Source organism: Castor canadensis, chromosome X, assembly GCF_047511655.1.
Source record: "Castor canadensis chromosome X, mCasCan1.hap1v2, whole genome shotgun sequence".
NCBI classification, from domain to species: Eukaryota; Metazoa; Chordata; class Mammalia; order Rodentia; family Castoridae; genus Castor; species Castor canadensis.
In genome coordinates, this window is record NC_133405.1 from 48,195,446 (window position 1) to 48,217,160 (window position 21,715).

The window sequence follows — 21,715 nt, forward strand, 5'->3', positions numbered from 1 at the left end:
ATTTCTCTTCAGCTATATCTGGGTAAATATTGTTGTAGAAAAGTCACTAGAGACTTTCAAAGTAACTGACATTGTTTAGGGAAGCAGTGTTTTGATATAGTAAGTAGGGTTTGGGGCATAACTGCATTCCTAGTCTTTATTTCTCTATATGAAAAACAGTTTATGCTCATGATTGTTAAGATTAAGACCTAGTGCAGGTGAGTAAAAAAATTGAAAATTACAGTTGATTAAATACTTTTGAAGTATATTATTCTCTAGAGTCTCACACTTCTGGGGTGGCATGACAGCTCTGATCAATGAAATCCTTAAGAACTCCGGTTCCTCCAGTTTGTTCTTCCCTATGCTCAGTGTGATACTTATCCTCAGTTCTGAAGCAGCATTTGCTTTCCAGGTTGTCAGAGAGAGGGAAAGTTGAGGAAAAAGGCACAAAGTATAAACAAACCCACTTTTATCAGGAAGGTTCTTGAAAGCTGTCATCTGACAATTCTAATTGGCCAGAACTTAATCACAGACCAAAAGTTGGACTATTTAGAAATCTATTCTTTCTTTTCTTGGCAGCATTATCCCCAGCTAAAACTAATGTGACTTGGCTGATTTGAGCTAAGGGACAGTGTTATGGTTGGAATGTGTATCCCTTCCAAACTTCATATTGAAACTTAATACTCAATCCAGTAGTAAGATGTGAGCCTATATGAGGTGATTAGGCCATAAGGGCTCTGTCCTCAGAAATGAGATTAGTGTCCTCATAAAAGAGCTGGAACAAACTAGCTAGACCCTTTTGTCCTTCCATCCCTCCGGCCATGTATAGACCCAATATTTGTCTTCTTCAGAGTATACAGAAACAAGTTGCCATTTTGGAAACAGAGCAGTTCTGACCAGATACAGAATCTGCTGGCAACTTGATTTTGTACTTCCCAGCCTCCATATCTATGCAAAATATATTTCTGGTTTTTTTTAAACTATCTAGTCTGTGATATTTTGTTGCATCAATACAAACAGATTGAGACATCCAGTGTCAGACTTAGGAAGGGTGGAGGAGCCTCTGACACAACTGCTTCTCAGTAAAGCTACTTTTCAGTTACACATGTGTGTAGGACAGCACACACGTGTGTGTATGTGTATGTGTTTAGGAGCCTTTATGGGAGGTAAAATATGAGATAAGACAGTAGTTAAAATGTGGACTTTATTCCATTAAATTTTGCTGTGAACTTAAAATTATTTTTAAGAATAATGGCTATTAAAATTAGAAGAAGAATTCATTTAAAGGACTGAGGATGTAGCTCAGTGGTAGAGTTCTTGCCTAGCATGCCCAAGATCCTGGGTTTGACTCCTAGCATCACATAAAGAAAAACATATGAATTTGAGAGCTGGTGGAATGGTTCAAGTGGTAGAGTGCCTACCTAGCAAGTGTGAGGCCCAGAGTTCAAACTCGAGTACCACAAAAAAAAAAAAAAACAAAAAAATGGATTTGAGTTATCAGACCTTAGAATTAAACTCCAATGCTTCCACTTATAAGCTCTGTAATCTTGGATAAATTATTTTACTTCTCCAAATCTTGGTCTCCCATCTGTGAAGGTGGTTACTTCTAGGGCTACAGTATTTGATGCTAATTCAATAACAGAAACTTGTATAATTTTATTACATATGTATCTATGCATAATTATTCACACACATTTATGCCCATATATAGGCATTTAAAAAAGAGTTTAAAAATTTTTGTAGCTTTGTGTATGGTTTTTCAGATAGTGTTGCTTTCTAGAAGGATCCTAAAGTCAATAGACCAGTTCTAACTCAGATGGCTTTGCACTATTCAATTCTTTTCATTTTTCTAACTTTCCTCCTCCTCCTCCTCCTTCTTCTTTTTTTTTCCTCTCTCTCTCTCTTTCTCTCTCTCTTTCTCTTTTTCATATCCCTACATAGTACTATTGTATGAAACATGAATTACTTCCCTCCCTAGAATCCCTGGTCTCTACCCAGTAGGTATCATTATCACCTCCCTTGGACTTGTGAGAACCAAAAGTGTTTGTAGACATTGCCAAATGTCCCCTGGGGGCAAAATTGCCTCTCATTGCCATTATGACAGTAGGGAATAAGATATTAGAAAATTTAAAAAATAGTAGATATACCAATTACACACATGGACACCTAATAAATTTGTATTAAATATGTTATAAAAATTCAGGTATTATCATATCTTAATATGATATTACAAATGAGTATTATCCTTCAGGTATTATCCTTAGCATTCAGGTATTATCCTCTACCACCATTATCCTTCCTAGAAAATGTAATTATTATCAACATAGTAAAAATGTCGATACTCCCCAAAGTAATCTACATGTTTAATGCAATTCCCATCAAAATTCCAATGACATTCATTAAAGAGATTGAAAAATCTACTGTGAAATTTATATGGAAACACAAGAGGCCACGAATAGCCAAGGCAATACTCAGTCAAAAGAGCAATGCAGGAGGTATCACAATACCTGACTTCAAACTATATTACAAAGCAATAACAATAAAAACAGCATGGTACTGGCACAAAAACAGACATGAAGACCAGTGGAACAGAATAGAGGACCCAGATATGAAGCCACACAACTATAACCAACTTGTCTTCGACAAAGGAGCTAAAAATATATGATGGAGAAATAGCAGCCTCTTCAACAAAAGCTGCTGGGAAAACTGGTTAGCAGTCTGCAAAAAACTGAAACTAGATCCATGTATATCACCCTATACCAAGATTAACTCAAAATGGATCAAGGATCTTAATATCAGACCCCAAACTCTTAAGTTGATACAAGAAAGAGTAGGAAATACTCTGGAGTTAGTAGGTATAGGTAAGAACTTTCTCAATGAAACCCCAGCAGCACAGCAACTAAGAGATAGCATAGATAAATGGGACCTCATAAAACTAAAAAGCTTCTGTTCATCAAAAGAAATGGTCTCTAAACTGAAGAGACCATCCACAGAGTGGGAGAAAATATTTGCCAACTATACATCAAAGGACTGATAACCATAATGTATAGGGAACTTAAAAAACTAAATTCTCCCAAAACTAATGAACCAATAAAGAAATGGGCAAGTGAACTAAACAGAACTTTCTCAAAAGAAGAAATTCAAATGGCCAAAAATCACGTGAAAAAATGCTCACCATCTTTAGCAATAAAGGAAATGCAAATTAAAACCACACTAAGATTCCACCTCACCCCTGTTAGAATAGCCATCATCAGCAACACCACCAACAACAGGTGTTGGCGAGGATGTGGGGAAAAAGGAACCCTCTTACACTGTTGGTGGGAATGTAAACTAGTACAACCACTCTGGAAAAAAATTTGGAGGCTACTTAAAAAGCTAGACATTGATCTACCATTTGATCCAGCAATACCACTCTTGGGGATATACCCAAAAGACTGTGACACAGATTACTCCAGAGGCACCTGCACACCCATGTTTATTGTTGCACTATTCACAATAGCCAAGTTATGGAAACAGCCAAGATGCCCCAGCATGTGGACTGACGAATGGATTAAGAAAATGTGGTATCTATACACAATGGAATTTTATGCAGCCATGAAGAAGAACGAAATGTTATCATTCGCTGGTAAATGGATGGAATTGGAGAACATCATTCTGAGTGAGGTTAGCCTGGCCCAAAAGACCAAAATCATATGTTCTCCCTCATATGTGGACATTAGATCAAGGGCAAACACAACAATGGGATTGGACTTTGAGCACATGATAAAAGCGAGAGCACACAAAGGAGGGCTGAGGATAGGTAAGACACCTAAAAAACTAGCTAGCATTTGTTGCCCTTAACGCAGAGAAACTAAAGCAGATACCTTAAAAGCAACTGAGGCCAATAGGAAAAGGGGACCAGGAACTAGAGAAAAGGTGAGATCAAAAAGAATTAACCTAGAAGGTAACACACACGCACAGGAAATTAATGTGAGTCAACTCCCTGTATAGCTATCCTTATCTCAACCAGCAAAAACCCTTGTTCCTTCCTATTATTGCTTATACTTTCTCTACAACAAAATTAGAAAAAAGGGGAAAATAGTTTCTGCTGGGTATTGAGGGGGTGGGGGGAGAGGGTGGGGACAGAGTGGGTGGTAAGGGAGGGGATGGGGGCGGGAGGAGAAGTGACCCAAGCCTTGTATGCACATATGAATAAAAAAAAAGGAAACTGTAATTATTAAGTTTGGAATAACCATAGAAGCACAGGGAGACGGCAAATGAAATGCAGGAAGCTAGAATTTTAAATAAAAGACAACATTATATAATGCTGTAACTATAATCTAGAATCCTGCAGTTCTTGTAACCAATATGGTATGAAATGGAATAATGAAATTGAATGATTTCTATTTATCTCACCCCTAGACCTTCTAAATGATTATATCCAGCACTTCAACATCTTAGCATCTGAATACTCATTTTGAACAAGACCATAAAAATTTGGGAGAAAAATAAGGTAGTATTTTGTTACTGTTCTTGAATAACTCAAAGTCCATCTTTATTTAGTTTAATAAAATAATTGAAATCAAGACACACATTTTCCATACTAGATCTTATAGCACCACTTAGTGGCTAACACGGTTCATAGGACAAGCTGTCGTAGGAGTGGTTTAAAGTAGTTTAAGTGGTCCTAACATCCAGCATTAAATTTCATTCCTTATTGTTGTTAATTGTATAAAATACTGTGTTTAATTATAACATTTCCATACTTGCGTACTGTGTACCTTGATCATATTAGGCCCTTACTCCCTTTCTTCTCCTGGTGGTCCCCCTTAAAGTCTTTCATGAAATATAGATTCTGCATATGAGAGAAAAATTCTGAAGAAATATTCTGTATTGACACAATAGGCTTTATTTTTTTTAGTGGTAAGTATTCTACTCTATAGATTTCCCATGTTTTTTTAACAACTGTCTACTGATGTAAATTCAGTATCTTTTCCACAAATCTGGTGATTTATTATAGCTAATCCTGGAACATGCATCCTTGTGCAAATACCTGCCTGTAAGTGTAAGTATATATATCTAGAAGTAAAATTGCAGAATTCAATGGAATGTGTGGCCAAAAGCTATTGGCAAATTGCTTTGCAATTTCATTGCAAGGATAGCACATGTAAGAACAGTCCCACTTCTTTCATTATGAGTGGGCTGAAACATATTTTCAGAAGTTTGTAAGTTATTCTTATTTTCTTTCATGATCACTTTATTCCTGCTTTTAGCCTATATTTCATTGAGTTTGTCTTTGTTTGGGTTCCACGGAAAGCAAAGCCTAATACTTGGTTTCAGAGAGTTTATTTGGAAGATGATTGCAGAAAGCAAGGGTTGGAGAGTTAGAGATAAAGAAGAAGAATGAGCAATGAAAGTTGCACTGGTATAAGCAATGAATTCCACCAGGACCTCCTAAGAAGTGGCTCCAAGCATTGTCCACCTGAAAGTTCAGAGGCCAGAAGCATTCTCTACTTGTTTCTGTTCCTTACTTGCTGAGAATTATCCAGAGTGCGTGCTAAATCCTCCATATATTCAAGCTCTGCTTGTGTCTCAAGGTATTGAAGAAGGCCTTGAGGCAGAAAATAGGTCATTGAGTCTACTAGGATTGGAGTCAATTTTACACTGTCAATTTTCCTTTTACACTAAACCATAAATTTCAATCCTGTATTCAGAAATACTGGAAAAGCCTAGCAATACCAGCAAAAGGATTCCCCTGTAGTAATCAGCATAGTCTTGGAAGTCTCTTTGTCTCTATAGGCATGATACCTTCATTCCTTATCCAGAGACATGGCAGTGAGAGGGGTGGCACTGGGAAGAGAGATTTCATCATAACAACCACTCAACTTGAAAACCTCTTTTGTCCCTATGTTCCTGAGATAAGTCTTCCCCAACCAGAGATTCTAGGACACTAGTAGGTAAGTATTTTTCCACTCAGAATTACTAGGACACTGGAAGGTGAGTACCAACAAGAAGTTCCCAAGCAGAGAAGTGCTCCCCATCTTCCACAGTCAAGGAAAAGAATGCCCTCATAATCTCCCTGCCAGGGAAGCCCCTTTACACCATGGTCTGAGACTGACCACCCAGAAGCATCAGGTATTGTAGTTGAGGGATAACATCTTCTGCCCCACCAGCAGGTACTGATGGGAGCTACAGCAGCATCACATAAACTAAATAGATCAAGATAATACTGCAAAGCCTCTGAAAATTAAATTGCCATTATAATCACAGACTATAACCTCATAGAGGCTAAACCTAGAGTGGTGACTGCCTGCTCAGATAAAAGATTTAAATAAGAGTTTCCTAACATAATTTTAAAATGTCTGGGAAACAAAAAATAGCTTATCAAGAACCGGGGAAATCACAACTTGGATAAGAAAACCAATCAACAGATTTTTGAAGATAATTCAAATGTTGCAATTATCTGAGAAGGTTTTTAAATGTTGGAGCCATCAACTACAAATTGAAATTGATTAAAAATTAGGAAATTTCAACAAAGGAAAGAAAATTATAAAAATAACTTTATGGAAATTATAGAATTGAAAACAGATTAGTACAAATAAAGAGAAAACATGCTGGGGGTCTCAAGGGTAGCATTGTGATGACAGAGGTAGAATCAGTGTACTGGAGGATATCAATAGAATTTACTCAACTTGAAAATTGGAGAGAAAATAGACTGAACATGAACCGAATTTCAAAAATTTATGGAAAGATAACAAAGAGCCAGCATTTATTCCACCATGTTCTAGAAGAAGAGAGACAAAATTGGATGGGGGAAAATTTAAAGATGAAATTTATAAGGGGAAGTAAAATGAAAAGATTTGGAAAATTCTTAGCCCATCCATGTAAAGAATTTAAAATGTATTTTTAGGAGAGAAAGCCAAGTGTGGTCAAGCCATCAATTGATAGAGACTAGTATGAATTGTAGCAAGCCAGATGCTATTAATCAAGACAACAGAAAAATGTCTTTTAAGAGACATTTTAGAGATCTTTGAGGCAGGCCATGATGCTCATCACCAAACTAGCATATCAGAGGTTTGCAGGCAGAACAATTCTGAGGGAAGGGTCTATCACCTGGATAACCTTAGGGATTGATTCATAGGGCCTCAAGTCTCTACTCCTTGCATTTAGATGCAAGTCTCCAACCACCCCAACTACTGTTTAGGCTGGCCCAGGTATGACTTGAAGGACACAAACAGGTCAACCTTGTTGGAGTTCACGCGGTGCTAACTCTGTAAGCACACAGAGTGCGTAAGTTTTAGAGACATACCTTCCTCTGCACAGGCTTCAAAGGATTCCCTGAAGTTTTGTGCCCAAGTAAAGAACTGTCCTAGAGTTGGGCCACCACAGAAAGCTCCATTACAGTAATGTCTAGAGACGCTGTGGGGTCAGGGTCACTACCAGGATAAAGACTAGGGGAGCCATGGAGGCAGAACTGCCACTTAGACTCCAGACTTGTAGAGCCATCAGCGTGTTATTTCACTCTAACCTGTATGCAGCAAAGTCATGGCAGCAGAGTCACCTGAAGCCTTGGAGACCCAACTACTGCCATAGTGTGTCTGGAAGGTGGAGCATGCAGTTAAAACGTTTATTCTGGAAAGTTAATGGTTAAAGATTTTTGCCCTGTCGAGATTTAGACTTCCTTGGGACCTATCGCCCCTTTCTTCATGCCTATTGCTCCCATTTAGAATAGGAAGAGAAATGTCTATCCTCTGGCCTCTCCCACAATTGTATTTTGAAAGTACACAACTTGTTGCATTCCATAGGCTCTCAGTTGGTAGAGAACTTGCCTCAAGATGAAATATTACCTTGAGTTTCAGTTATATCTGATTCAGATGAGATTCTGGAGTTTAGACTTTTGAGTTAGTGCTAGAATAAGTTCAGACTTTTCTTAACTTTTAATGAATGTAGTTTGCATGTGAGAAGGACATGAATGGAGAATCCAGGGAGAAGAGATATGAATGTGTTTTCCAAAACAGATGTGTTGAAAGTTAATAACCAATGTGAGACTATTAAGAGATGTAGCCTTAAGGAGGTAAATAAGTCATGAGGGAAGCATCATGAATTGAATTAAGTGCCTTTATAAAATATATCACTCTGTACAACTATTACATGTTAATAAAATAATTTTTAAAAAAATTGATTGTTAGAAGAACTTCACACTGTTTTTCTCTTCTGCTTTCTACTATGTTGAGACACAGCAATTCTCCACTATGAAGGACATAGCAACAAGAAGCCATCTTAGAAGTGGAGGCTAGGATCTCACAGACACTGGATACCTCTGGAATTGTGAGAAATATTTATTGTTATTTATAAATTAGTAAGTCTTGGCTATTTTACAGCAGCACAAATGGACTAAAACAATTAAAAACAGACCAAACCTTGGAAAACTCACAAATATCTGTCAATGTGTACACATATAGAAATAGAAAAATGAGACCTGTTGAAACTATTCCAGGAATGGGGAGGAGGGGGATAAGGGAGAATAATGGAAGGGCTGAATTCAACTATGACATATTGTAAGAACTTTTGTAAATGTCACAATATACCACAGTGCAACAATAATTTTTTAAAAACCTGAAAAACTATAAAATGAAATTAAATTTAGAAACATGTTGCTGAACAATTAATACATCAAAGAAGAAATCAAAAGAAAAATTAAGAATACCTTGAGACAAACAAAAACAGAAACACAACAAACCAAAACATAAGAGATGTAGCAGAAGCAGGTCTAGGAAGGAATTTATAGTAGTAAATTCCTACATTAAAAAAGAAGCAATACTAGCATGGTAGCTTATATCTGTAATCACAGCATGTGTAAGATTTAGGCAGAAGGCTCATGAGTTAGAATCCATCCTGGACTACATAGTGAGACCTTGTTACTAAAACTGAAACAAATGAAAAAGCAAGATTTCAAACATTACTTCTCAAGGAATTAGAAGACAAACAACAAATTAAGCCCAAAGTTAGTAGTTAGCAGAAGAAAGTAAAGATCACAGCAGAAATAAAGACTGTAAAAAACAGTAAAGATAAATGAAACTAACAGTTGTTTTGTGAAAAGATAAGCAAAATTGACATATCTTTAGTCAGACTAAGAAAAAATAGAGAAAGCTCAAGTAAACATAATCAAAAATTGAACAGTAGAAATTATAATGGCCATAACAGAAATATAGAGGGTCCTAAGACGATTGTGAACAATTATATGCCACCATTTTGGATAACCTAGAAGAAACTGATAAATTTCTAGATTCATAAAACCTACCAAGACAGAAGCATGAAGAAATAAAAAATCTGAATAGTTTATCAAGTAAAGGGAATAACTCAATAAAAATTCAAGTATGATATATTTGATACATTGTAAGAACCTTTGTAAATGCTACAATGTACCCCCACCCAGCAGAACAATAAAAAATAAAAGAACTACAATTAAAAAAAGTTTTCCCATCATTGAAAAGCCCAGGACCTGACAGCTTTATGCTTAAACTCTACCAAACATTTAAAGAAGAACTAAAAACCATTTTATTCAAAGTATTCTTAAAAATTGAAAAGGAAAGAACACTTCCAAAGTTGGTGAGAATGGCATTAATCTAGTACAGAAGCTGACAAGGACACTACAGGAAAGTATAATTACCAACCAATATCCTTAGTGAATGTAGATGTGAAAATCCTCAACAAAATATAAGCAAACCAATGCATTAGCATGTTAATAGGATCATTTTCCAGGTTTAAGGAAGAGGGTTATTCCTGAGATTAAAGGATGGTTCAACATTCACAAATAAATACATGTGACACATTGCATTAACAGAATGAAAGATAAAACCATATAATCATTTTATTAGATGCAGAACAGTTTTTTTTATAAAAAATAATGCACTTCAACATGATAAAGGCCAGGTATGACAAACCCACAACTAAAATCATCTGAGTGATGAAAAATTGAACACTTTTCCTTTAAAATCAGTAACAGCATAAAGATGCCATTGTTACTGTTTGGATCATAAAATGTCCTCCACAGAACCATGTGCCAAAGGTTTTGACCCCAGTTTGGTACGATTGGTTACTCTTGGAAACTTTAAGAAATGGGGCTAGTGTTAGGTCTCCTGGTCATTGGGGGTGTGACTTTGAAAGGGATAGTAGAACCCCATTTTTTCTTCTTCCATTTTTTCACTAACTGGCCATGAGATGATTGATTTTTCTCTGCAATGTGCTCCTATCATGTTGTGCTCCCTTGCCATAGGCCCAAGTGATCATAGAGTAAAACCACCAAAATTGTGAGTCTAAATCATCCTTTTCTTTTCATAACTTGATTTATTTCAAGTATAATATAGTGGAGGAAAGCTAACACACACACTCATCATTTCTAGTTAACCTAACACTAGAAGTACAAGTCAGAACAATTAGTGAAGAAAGTAAAGGAAGAAGTAAAATTGCCTCTGCTGATGATATGATCTTATACATGGTAAACCCTAAAGACTCTACCAAAAATGTGTTAGAATTAATAAGCAAATATAATAAATTTTGAGGATACAAAATCAACATACAAAATCTGATGTTTCCATCCACTAACAGTGAATTATATGAAAACGCAAATAATAAAGCAATGTCATGCACAATTCCAAGAATGAAATTCTTAGAAATAAGTTAAACCAAAAAATGAAGATCTATACATTGAAAACTATAAAATAGTGATGAAAGATTGGAGAAGATGCAAACAAATGAAAAAACTCTCATGTTCATGGATTGGGAGAATTAATTACACAATTTCCCATTCTATATAGAAATTCTCATTTCTATAAAAATGCCAATGTCATGTTTCATAAGAATTTTCTTATATTCCTAAAATTCCAATGGAACCACAAAAATACTTTGAGTAGTTATTATGATTTGGACTTTAAAAGTCTCCCAGAACATCATTCTGAGTGAGGTTAGCCTGGCCCAAAAGACCAAAAATCATATGTTCTCCCTCATATGTGGACATTAGATCAAGGGCAAACACAACAAGGGGATTGGACTATGAGCACATGATAAAAGCGAGAGCACACAAGGGAGGGGTGAGGATAGGTAAGACACGTAAAAAATTAGCTAGCATTTGTTGCCCTCAACGCAGAGAAACTAAAGCAGATACTTTAAAGCAACTGAGGTCAATAGGAGAAGGGAACCAGGAACTAGAGAAAAAGTTAGTTCCAGAAGAATTAATTTAGAAGGTAACACACATGTACAGGAAATCAATGCGAGTCAACTCCCTGTATAGCTATCCTTATCTCAACTAGCAAAAACCCTTGGTCCTTCCTATTATTGCTTATATTCTCTCTTCAACAAAATTAGAAATATAAAAAGACCAAGAATCGTATGTTCTCCCTCATATGTGGACATTAGATCAAGGGCAAACACAACAAGGGGATTGGACTATGAGCACATGATAAAAGCGAGAGCACACAAGGGAGGGGTGAGGATAGGGAAGACACCTAAAAAACTAGCTAGCATTTGTTGCCCTTAACGCAGAGAAACTAAAGCAGATACCTTAAAGCAACTGAGGCCAATAGGAAAAGGGGAACAGGTACTAGAGAAAAGGTTAGATCAAAAAGAATTAACCTAGAAGGTAACACCCACGCACAGGAAATCAATGTGAGTCAACTCCCTGTATAGCGATCCTTATCTCAACCAGCAAAAACCCTTGTTCCTTCCTATTATTGCTTATACTCTCTCTACAACAAAATTAGAAATAAGGGCAAAATAGTTTCTGCTGGGTATTGAGGTGGGGGGGAGAGGGAGGGGGAGGAGTGAGTGGTAAGGGAGGGGGTGGGGGCAGAGGGGAGAAATGAACCAAGCCTTGTATGCACATATGAATAATAAAAGAAAAATGAAAAAATAAATAAATAAATAAATAAATAAATAAAAGTCTCCCAAACATCACATACTAAAGGCCTAGAGGCCAGTCTGTGTCACTCTTTGAGAGGTGATGGAACCTTTAGAAAGTGAGACGGAATTGATGGAAGTTATGTCCTTGGGTGTGTACTTGAAGGGGATATTGGGCCACTCCCTGGCCACTCCCTCTCTTTCTTTTTGTTTCCCAGCTGCCATGAGGTAAACAGCTTGCACTTTGCATAATGATGTACTGCTTTTCATTCCTTTAGGAATATGTACAAAAGCTTGAAAATCAGAATTGTGAAGAGATATATGTATTCCTAGGCTCACTGCAGCATTATTCATTATAGCCAAGATAGTTATCAACCTATGTGTCCATCAGTGGGTGAATGGATAAAGAAAATATGATATATATGCATAATGTAATACTATTAAGCTTTTAAGAAAAGGAAATTATGTCATCTGAGATAATACGAAAGAACTTAAGAGTATATTATGTTAAATAATATTATCAAGACACATAAAGGACAAATACTGCATGATCTTATATGTGGAATCTCTAACACAATCAACTCACAGAAGCAGAGAATATATTGATTTACCAGAAGCTAGGGATTGGGGGAATGGGCAGATATTAAACAAGAGTAGAAAGTTTCAGTTAGATAGGAGAAATAAGGTGTTTGAAACCTATTTCACATGGTGAATGTAGTTATTGATAAGGTGCTGTAGATTTCAAAATCACTAAGAAAATAAATTTCAAATGTTCTCACTACAAAAACGAATTAAGTATCTGAGGTAATTAATATGTTTACTACTTTGATTTAATTTTTCTATACTGTATACATATAGTATAACATCACCTTTTATCCCATAAATAAACATAATTATAATGTACAATTTACAGTAATTTTTTTTAAATTGAAAAACAAGGTTTACTACAAATCTACAGTAATTAAAACAGCATAGTATTAGCATAAGGACAGATATACGGACCAATGGCATGTAATTAAGAGTCCAGAAAAATCTGTAATTTGTTGTCAATTCCTCTTTGATATGGGTATCAAGGCAATTCAGTTGGGAAAACTAGTGTTTCCCACAAACATTTCTGTGACAATGGGAAATGTAGCTGCACAAAATTTCAAAATGAAGTTGAATCTTTATCTCACACCACACACAAAAATGAATTCAAAAGGATCAAAAACCTAGACACAGAGCTAAACCTATAAAATTTTTAGAAGAAAACAAGAGAAATCTTCATAACTCTGGATTTGGCAATGATTTCCTGGATAAGACACTAAAAGCATAACAATTGAGGCCCTAAAGTAGATAAATTAGAGTTGATCAAAAATTAAAAAAAAAACTTTTGTTGTACAAATAATATCATTATTACAATGAAAGGAGGAACTGATAGGCACATATCATTTAAATGGCAGGAATTTTAGCCAGAGCAATTAGGCATCTCAAAAGATGCAGAAAAAGCCTTTGATAAGATCCAACACCATTTCATGATAAAAGCTCTAAGAAAACTAGGAAGAGAAGGAAAGTACCCCAACATCATAAAAGCTACATATGACAAACTTACAGCAAGCATTATACTTAACAGAGAAAAACTGAAACCATTCCCTCTAAAATGAGGAACTAGACAAGGATGCCCACTCCTATTCAACATAGTACTGGAATTCCTAGCCAGAGCAATTAGGCAAGAAGAAGAAATAAAAGGAATACAAATAGGTAAAGAAACTGTCAAAATATCCCTATTTGCAGACGACATGATCCTATACCTTAAAGACCCAAAAAACTCTACTCAGAAGCTTCTAGACATCATCAATAGCTATAGTAAGGTAGCAGGATATAAAATCAACATAGAAAAATCATTAGTATTTCTATACACTAACAATGAGCAAACAGAAAAAGAATGTATGAAAACAATTCCATTTACAATAGCCTCAAAAAAAATCAAATACCTAGGTGTAAACCTAACAAAAGATGTGAAAGACCTCTACAAGGAAAACTATACACTTCTGAAGAAAGAGATTGAGGAAGATTATAGAAAGTGGAGAGATCTCCCATGCTCATGGATTGGTAGAATCAACATAGTAAAAATGTCGATACTCCCCAAAGTAATCTACATGTTTAATGCAATTCCCATCAAAATTCCAATGACATTCATTAAAGAGATTGAAAAATCTACTGTGAAATTTATATGGAAACACAAGAGGCCACGAATAGCCAAGGCAATACTCAGTCAAAAGAACAATGCAGGAGGTATCACAATACCTGACTTCAAACTATATTACAAAGCAATAACAATAAAAACAGCATGGTACTGGCACAAAAACAGACATGAAGACCAGTGGAACAGAATAGAGGACCCAGATATGAAGCCACACAACTATAACCAACTTGTCTTCGACAAAGGAGCTAAAAATATATGATGGAGAAATAGCAGCCTCTTCAACAAAAACTGCTGGGAAAACTGGTTAGCAGTCTGCAAAAAACTGAAACTAGATCCATGTATATCACCCTATACCAATATTAACTCAAAATGGATCAAGGATCTTAATATCAGACGACAAACTCTAAAGTTGATACAGGAAAGAGTAGGAAATACTCTGGAGTTAGTAGGTATAGGTAAGAACTTTCTCAACAAAACCCCAGCAGCACAGCAACTAAGAGATAGCATAGATAAATGGGACCTCATAAAACTAAAAAGCTTCTGTTCATCAAAAGAAATGGTCTCTAAACTGAAGAGACCATCCACAGAGTGGGAGAAAATATTTGCCAACTATACATCAAAGGACTGATAACCATAATGTATAGGGAACTTAAAAAACTAAATTCTCCCAAAACTAATGAACCAATAAAGAAATGGGCAAGTGAACTAAACAGAACTTTCTCAAAAGAAGAAATTCAAATGGCCAGAAAACACGTGAAAAAATGCTCACCATCTCTAGCAATAAAGGAAATACAAATTAAAACCACACTAAGATTCCACCTCACCTCTGTTAGAATAGCCATCATTAGCAACACCACCAACAACAGGTGTTGGCGAGGATGTGGGGAAAAAGGAACCCTCTTACACTGTTGGTGGTAATGTAGACTAGTACAACCACTCTGGAAAAAAATTTGGAGGATACTTAAAACGCTAGACATTGATCTACCATTTGATCAAGCAATACCACTCTTGGGGATATACCCAAAAGACTGTGACACAGGTTACTCCAGAGGCACCTGTACACCCATGTTTATTGCAGCACTATTCACAATAGCCAAGCTATGGAAACAGCCAAGATGCCCCAGCATGTGGACTGACGAATGGATTAAGAAAATGTGGTATCTATACACAATGGAATTCTATGCAGCCATGAAGAAGAACGAAATGTTATCATTCGCTGGTAAATGGATGGAATTGGAGAACATCATTCTGAGTGAGGTTAGCCTGGCCCAAAAGACCAAAAATCATATGTTCTCCCTCATATGTGGACATTAGATCAAGGGCAAACACAACAAGGGGATTGGACTATGAGCACATGATAAAAGCGAGAGCACACAAGTAAGGGGTGAGGATAGGTAAGACACCTAAAAAATTAGCTAGCGTTTGTTGCCCTCAAAGCAGAGAAACTAAAGCAGATACCTTAAAAGCAACTGAGGCCAATAGGGAAAGGGGAACAGGTACTAGAGAAAAGGTTAGTTCAAGAAGAATTAACCTAGAAGGTAACACCCACTCACAGGAAATCAATGTGAGTCAATGCCCTGTATAGCTATTCTTATCTCAACCAGCAAAAACCCTTGTTCCTTCCTATTATGGCTTATACTCTCTCTACAACAAAATTAGAAATAAGGGCAAAACAGTTTCTGCTGGGTATTGAGGGGGGGAGAGGGAGGGGGCGGAGTGGGTGGTAAGGGAGGGGGTGGGGGCAGGGGGGAGAAATGAACCAAGCCTTGTATGCACATATGAATAATAAAAGAAAAATATAAAAAAAATAAATGGCAGGAATTTAAAAGTACATAAAGAACTCCTGCAATTCAGCACTGGCAACAACAAAGCAAATGAGCCAATTAAAATGGGCAAACACAATGCATATTAAATTCCTCCAATAAAGATGTACAAATGTCTAGTAGGCACAGGAAAAGTTGCCTATCACTATTTCCGTTACATTTCCATTTGGGAAATGTAAATTGAAAGTATAATCTTTCTGTATAGGTATCCTTAACTCAACTAACAAAACAGCTTTGTCTTCCTTATTATGCTTATGTCTTCTCTTCAACAAAATTAGAGATAAGGGCAGAACACGTTCTGCCTGGAAGTGAGGCAGGGGGCGGGGGGAAGAGGGTGGGAGAGAGAGGCAGGGGGAAGAAATGACCCAAACAATGTTTGCACATGTGAATAAATGAATAATAAAAATTATAAAAGACCCCTCCAAACAATTTAAAAAAGAAAAAAAAGAAAGTACATTGAAACAATGCTTCACAGCAAGTAGAGTGGCTATAATAAAAGAGCCAATCAGAAGTGTTTTCTTTGATGTGCAAAAATTGAAATCCTTATACATTGCTGGTGGGAATATAAATTGGTGCAACCATTTTGGAGAATTGTTCAGCTAATCCTGAAATGTTCAGCATAGAATTGTCATATGCCCTAAAAATTTCATTCCTATATACACACCCCAAAGCAATGTATACTACATATACACATACAAATATGCATACACAAATGTACACAGCACCATCATTTATAATAGCCCAAAGTATAAACAACCCAAAAGGTCATCTGATGAAAAAATAAATAAAATGTGACGTATATATTCCATAGAATATTACTCAACAATAAAAAGGAAAGAAGTGCTAATATTTGCTACAACATGGCTGAATCTCAGAAATAATTTGTTAAGGGAAAAGAGACAATCATGAAAGACTACATATAATGTAATTCTATCAAATGTACTTTCCAGAATAGGAAAATATATAGACACATAGTATGATTGTTATTTAGTGTTCTAGAAGGGTGGGAGGTAATGGTGAATGACTGCTAATGAGTATGAGGTTTAGTTTGGGGTGAAAAATGTGTTTTTAAAACATTTTCATTAGCATATATTAGTTGTACAGGCAGGTTTTATTGTGGCATTTCCATATATACTTACAATGTACTTTGGTTAGTTCATCCCACCATCGTTCTCCTTCATCTGCCTCTCTCCTATTTAAAGTGATTTTAACATGTTTCATTATTCTATTTTCACACAAGTACATAAAGTACATTGACCATATTCACTCTCCTTTATTCTCTCCATTCACCCTCTCCCATCTCACTAGTACTTGTACCTTAACAGGACCTATTTTAAATTCCTGTTCTTCATTTTTTAGAAATTTGGTGGTACTGGGGTTTGAACTCAGGGCTTATGTACTTGCTAGGTTGTTGCTCTACCACTTGAGTCACACCTCTAGCCTATGTCCCTTGTTTATAAGTGTATACTCACTGTTCTAGCATGTTTCACCATGATATTTCACCTATGAATATGTTGTACTTTTAATCAGATTAACCCTATTACTCTCCATTACCATTTTTCCCCATTCCCTATTATTCGACAGCTTTCAGTGTGTTTAATTATGCCATCTTCCTACATAGATGTAATGTATTTCAGTATTATTCACTTTCTACTATTCTCTTTACCTATTCCTCCTCCCTACTCACCTCAAATAGTCCCACTATTTTAAACATCTTTATATATATATATATATATGCAAGTATATATGCATATACATATGGTCTTGTTTATATTTCTGCATACACTTATCTTTTGGATCTATTTTTCACATATGAGAGAAGACGTGATCTTTATCTTTCTGAACGTGGCTAACATTGTTTAAAATGATGATTTGCAGTCCTGTACACTTACACGCAAATGACATAATTTCATTCTTTTTTATGGTTGCATTTATTTATGGTGATGCACTGCTTGCACAATATTTTAAAAGACATTGACTTGTATAATTTAAAGGGGATAAGTTTTATGATATGTGTATTATGTCAATAGAGCTGTTTTTAAAAATAAGTGAATATATTACCTGGGTGTGGAAGTCGGAAGAGGGGTGCAAACAGGAGATGAATGTTTGGGTGTTTTTAGTATATAGATAACATTAAAATAAATGAAAACTGATGTGATCACCAAAGGAGAAATTGTGGTAGAAGAGATATGATGCAGTAGAAATGAGCCCTGTAGAATTCCAACATTTAGAAATGAGAAAAAACAGGAGAGGAGTCAAGAAGTAATGAGACCAGTTATCAGATTTGGCTATTTTTTGTACAGTCACAATCAAATGCAATAGTCATGTATGAGACAAATAAGGGGAAGATAGTACTTTAGTAACAAAGAAAAGAAACTATTTCAAGGGGAAGGTAGCCATCAGTGTTGTCAAACATTGCTGGTAATTCAAATAAAACAAGAATGGAAAGAATGAACATTGTATGTAACAATGTAGAGGCAAAAAAGCCATGTTTTCTCTCATATGTGGACTATAGACCTAATACAAATACAGCAGTATTATGAAAAACAGTTCACATTATGGGGAAGTCATATATGAGAGGGGGAGGGTAAAGGAAAGAAATTAAGAAAATGAATATGGTTGATGTACTTCCTATACAAGAATGAATATAGAATTTTTCAACCAGTTGAAACTACTATAAGAAAGGGACTAAGGTAGAATGAAGCAAAATAGAGGTGATGAACCAATATGGGTTAAAATACATATGTACATGGAAATTTCACAAGGAAATTCCCTGTGTAGCTATCTTAAACAAGCAAAAATGTCATTTTTTCTTCTACAAAATCAGAGAACAGGAGGGCAAAACAGGTCCTGTGTGGGGAGCTTGGTACCAGTTTGGAGGGGGAGGTGGTGGGGAAAGGGTGTCTGTGGGTGAATATAGTGCAAATACTGTGTACACATGTATGTAAATGCAAAAGTGATACCTGTTGAAACTATTCCAGAAAGGGGGAGAGAGGAATAAAGCGGAATGTTGGAGGGGGTGAAATCAAGTATGATATATTTGATACATTGTAAGATCTTTTGTAAATGCCACAATGTACCCCTACCCAGCACAACAATAAAAAAAAAATGCAGAGGCCATTAATGAGCTTGAGAAAGGCTCTTTTGCTCTTTTTGTTGGCTGGTATGGATGAAAGTATGATTGGAATATGGCTGATTTAGGGAAAACAAATTCCAGACTACCAATATACATGGGTTGATAAAACGACAGGAGCATATGGAAATTCAGTAATCTTACTTTTTGCTTTGTGATGAAGGAAGAAGGCAGCTCATTAGGTGATAGTGAGGAAAAGAGCAGATTTTGGAAGATAAAGGATAAAGGAGAAAACATGATGTTTCAAGTAGGAAAACTAGGGACAGTGAGTGAACTAGAGAAATGGTAATTGTTGACCAATCTGTAAATATATTAAAAATCATTGGATTGTGTATACTGTATACAGTGTAAGTCACTGGATAAGCTTTGCCAGTCCACTTGTGACTTTCAGTCATGAACTTACAGCACATTTGTATATTTTCTATAGTCACAACCAGCTGAACTGGAGTGGGTATGGAGATGTGGTTTGTGATTTAAGAAAATTTGTGGTTTTGCCAAGTTAAAGAAAGGGAATGCAGTTAAGGATGTATGGAAAGAACTCATTCTGGTGATACGTCATAAAATCTAAGTAACGGATAGAAGCCTTCTTTAGGTGAGAATGCAGGGCAGTGAAACATGTTGAGAGCAATGGATTTGTAGGTCCATATGGGATAAAAGAGCTTTTAAAGTCCAGAAATAGAGGGAATTCACTAGAATAATAAAGGTGTTGATATGAGAGCGGGACACTTGAAGCTGAGCATATGAAAGAAGTATAGCTATTAGTAATGACTCAGTAGTGAGGACATCCCTGTGGCAGTGAGTTATTGGCTAGGAAGTTATGAATTATAGAAGGAAGGTATTGATAGAATCATTTAGATAGAAATTAACATTATCAAAATTATAATAGATGAAATGACATCCAGCGCTAAAAATTTTAAGGAATGAGTGCTTTTGTTTGAATATTTGAATTTCTCAAATTCACATTGAAATTTAATTCCCAATGAAATAGAATCAAGAGGTAGGGCCTTTAGTAAGTAGGCCATGAAGTCTCTGCCTTCACTGATAGGATAAATGCTTTATAGAAGGTCTTGAGGGAGCAAGTTTGTCCCTTCCATCCCTTCTACCATGTGAGGACATAGCATTCATTATCTCTGGATGACAAAGCAAGAAAATATTATATTAGAAGCAGAGAGTTGCTCTCACCAGACTCTGAATTTGCTGGTATTTTGATCTTAGACTTCACAGCCTCCAGAACAGTTTGAAATAAATTTCAGCTCTTTATAAATTTTCCTGTCTTAGGGATTATGTTATAACAAGCATAAATGGACTAAGAAAGAATAGTGTGTGGGAGGTCTATAAAGGATTGCAATGAAATGGAGCAAAGGATATTAAAGTCTGCAACAGATTCAAAAGTGGGGGCTATCAGAGTAGAAAGGAGGGACAAGGATTTAGGAGAGAGAATTGTGGGGTAGATTCTTCAGGGCAAAAAGGAAGGGATATGGGTATTATGGAGGAGATTGTAGACGGTGATGGGAAATAGAAATTTTTGGCTTTTCTCATTTAAAAGATTTTAATGTCTTTGATTATATTATTTGTAGGTGACATGACAATTAATAGTAGTCGATTAATAGTAGACAGTTAATAATAGTTCTCACTGAATTTCCCACTCACTTAGCTCATGGAGTGTTCATTATTCTTATGTGGACGGAGAGGTTATATAGTGGAAGCTAAACAAAACATTTTTGAAAATATCTTGGTAGAATTTTTTAAAAGCCTAGGCTTTGGCACAATTTCTCAAAAGGGAATGGAAAAAGGTAAATTCATTTTCTATGAAAATGGATGGGGGCAGGAATATAAGGACTTAGGGGAGAAAGGAAGATTCACCAGGAATGGGAAAGGATAGGAGGAAGTAGAGTCCTTAAAGCAGCAGGGACCCATATGTACCCAGTACCCAGGGAGGTATTTGGACCACTTGGATATGTGCCTCCTGCCTTGACAAAGATTTCCATGGCCATGCAGGCCCGGGAAGCCCAAAAGCCACTGTAAGAGACTAAGTGAGCAACAAACACACCAATGTAGATGAATCCATAGACCAATGCATTGCCCTGAATTTTCTAATATGTGACAGACACCTGTGTCCTCTATATAACTCTAACGTATGACTGAGGAAAACCTAACTGATGGTTAATATTCAATTTCTCCTAAGACTGCTGGAATGGGAGTTAGAGTCTAAATGACAGATTTTGTACATTCAAGTTTGAGGAGTAAAATTCTTAAATACTTTTTAAACAATATTAAAAGAAGCTCACATTTTCCCAGCGTGTCATATAATTTTACTTTTACTTGGGGAGAGAAGCTTTTCATTTTTGTGCAGTTCAATTTGCTTTGAACTCTATTATACTCATTTCTTGCTATTTCATCTTGTGAGACTAAACTTTATGTTGTTATGTCTTTGTTTTTCAGATTTTTGGATAGATGTTCCCATTTCACATACATTTTAATGGCTACCTGCAAACCTGCAAGTGAGATACTTTTATCTGCTAGAAAAGTGCTTTCAATTAATGCTTGGGATGCATTTGTTTAGGGGAGTATAATTTAACATTTTTGGATGAAAAAGTATATTGTAAAGCTTTGAAGACTCCTAAATATATCTCAGGATGCTATAACAGAATTAATATGAAAAAGGATCACATTCAAACCAAATCTTTGCACGAAATAGTTGAGTAGCTTACTTTTGTGGTA

General features: G+C 36.0%; 1 long non-coding RNA gene across 14 annotated transcripts in view; it reads left to right on the plus strand.

The window, feature by feature from the left end:
- The window catches only part of LOC141419754 (uncharacterized), a 279,105-nt gene that overhangs the window by 41,711 nt on the left and 215,679 nt on the right, over nucleotides 1–21,715 (plus strand). For 10 of the 14 annotated variants that reach the window (XR_012444416.1, XR_012444413.1, XR_012444421.1 and 7 more), the window contains 3 exons: nucleotides 4,381–4,471; nucleotides 5,758–8,286; nucleotides 21,437–21,495. The exons of 1 other annotated variant lie outside the window; for it this stretch is intronic. This is a non-coding gene — a long non-coding RNA (uncharacterized lncRNA). The remainder of the gene's footprint in view (nucleotides 1–4,380; nucleotides 4,472–5,757; nucleotides 8,287–21,436; nucleotides 21,496–21,715) is intronic. 3 more of the 14 variants (XR_012444420.1, XR_012444418.1, XR_012444422.1) reach the window with 2 other exon arrangements.